We start from the raw sequence: 1,952 nt of genomic DNA on the forward strand, positions 1-1,952 counted from the left end.
TCTCCTAAGTGAAAACAAAAATTTGCATCAAACACAAGCGCACCTACGGCACCAAACTGCTTCTTCGGTAGTGTGAGCTACAAACAGAAAGTGTTGGTTGTAAATACGACGTTCCCCTCGTGAGGTTACTTCCGCGCCACAGCCGCAAACACGTCAAAACGGACACTTGTGGTATGGAAACGACTCTTGTCTGGAGATGCAGAGTGCTAACGACAGTGTGAGGAAACAGTGCAGGCTGATCAGTACATCATCTGTACAATAAGAGTTGCTGATGAAATACACAGATCTCGAAATAAATTCATATACTCAAAATATTAATTTATGGAGATTACAACGTGACCAAAACTTGAGATATTACTCGACAGATAGACCTCTGCATTCTGTCTAATGTCTGACGTCTTTAACAGACGACTTAGTTTCGAACAAAAGGTATTGACTGCTGTGATTATACGGATTTGAGAAACTCTTTTGGTGGTACATTCTGCGCTATATTTGTGCGGCTGCGCCTGGCGCACGTCTAACGGGTGCAGAACTCATGCCTGCGTACTGTGGCAACGTGGATGCGACAACTACATCAACTGTAAGTCCTCTAATAGAACAAACGAGGAACATCAAATCAAGTGTCAGGATGGCCGAGCGGTCTAAGGCGCCAGACTCAAGGAAAAACCTTGGCTGCAGTAGCAGCTAGAGCCTTCTGGTCCTCGACTGAGGGCGTGGGTTCGAATCACACTCCTGACACACATTTTGTCGCTTCTGTAGAGCACCCTGCGTGTCATTGAGATCCTTTGTAAAGTGAAACAGCACGATACTGGCCGTGTTCTCCTAAGTGAAATCAAAAATTTGCATCAAACACAAGCGCACCTACGGCACCAAACTGCTTCTTCGGTAGTGTGAGCTACAAACAGAAAGTGTTGGTTGTAAATACGACGTTCCCCTCGTTAGGTTACTTCCGCGCCACAGCCGCAAACACGTCAAAACGGACACTTGTGGTATGGAAACGACTCTTGTCTGGAGATGCAGAGTGCTAACGATAGTGTGAGGAAACAGTGCAGGCTGATCAGTACATCATCTGTACAATAAGAGTCGCTGATGAAATACACAGAACTCGAAATAAATTCATATACTCAAAATATTACTTTATGGAGATTACAACGTGACCAAAACTTGAGATATTACTCGACAGATAGACCTCTGCATTCTGTCTAATCTCTGACGTCTTTAACAGACGACTTAGTTTCGAACAAAAGGTATTGATTGCTGTGATTATACGGATTTGAGAAACTCTTTTGGTGGTACATTCTGCGCTATATTTGTGCGGCTGCGCCTGGCGCACGTCTAACGGGTGCAGAACTCATGCCTGCGTACTGTGGCAACGTGGATGCGACAACTACATCAACTGTAAGTCCTCTAATAGAACAAACGAGGAACATCAAATCAAGTGTCAGGATGGCCGAGCGGTCTAAATAATCCCGGACGGACGAATCGGACACTGATCACGGACGATTACCCTCAGGAGACCCTGCGATAACAGATACCATGGATCCGAACCCTGTGTCTGACGTATCCAAGCTATCGGATTGCGGTATGCAACCGGACAGGTTCGTGTGTGATTGATCGGATGACGTGGAAGAGGGCGGTCGGGAAGACGATTTCGAAAAGGATCGGCGACGTATAGATAGTCCGTTATCAGAAGCTCAAGCTGATGTGTCCCACCAGCAACAAACGGCTACCGCCGGCGTCGGCGCAGTGGCTGATGACGTAGACTTCTTTTAGTCGATGTTCGCCATTAACATCCATACTCGGCTTATTGTCACCTAGATCTCTGTTCTTATGCCGTCCTTGCAAGCTTACCGAATTGCGACATTGAACATCAATAAGATCAGTAGCCCACTAAACTTAAAAAATCTTCAAGATTTTCTCTATGCCGCCGATATTGATCTCATCATGCTACA

General features: G+C 45.8%; 1 non-coding gene across 1 annotated transcript; it reads left to right on the top strand.

The window, feature by feature from the left end:
- Positions 1-622: 622 nt before the first annotated feature.
- Positions 623-738, top strand: Trnal-caa (transfer RNA leucine (anticodon CAA)). Its single transcript has 2 exons — positions 623-660; positions 693-738. It is a non-coding gene; the product is annotated as a tRNA-Leu (tRNA).
- Positions 739-1,952: the final 1,214 nt, after the last annotated feature.

This window comes from Schistocerca cancellata, chromosome 2 (genome assembly GCF_023864275.1).
Source record: "Schistocerca cancellata isolate TAMUIC-IGC-003103 chromosome 2, iqSchCanc2.1, whole genome shotgun sequence".
NCBI classification, from domain to species: Eukaryota; Metazoa; Arthropoda; class Insecta; order Orthoptera; family Acrididae; genus Schistocerca; species Schistocerca cancellata.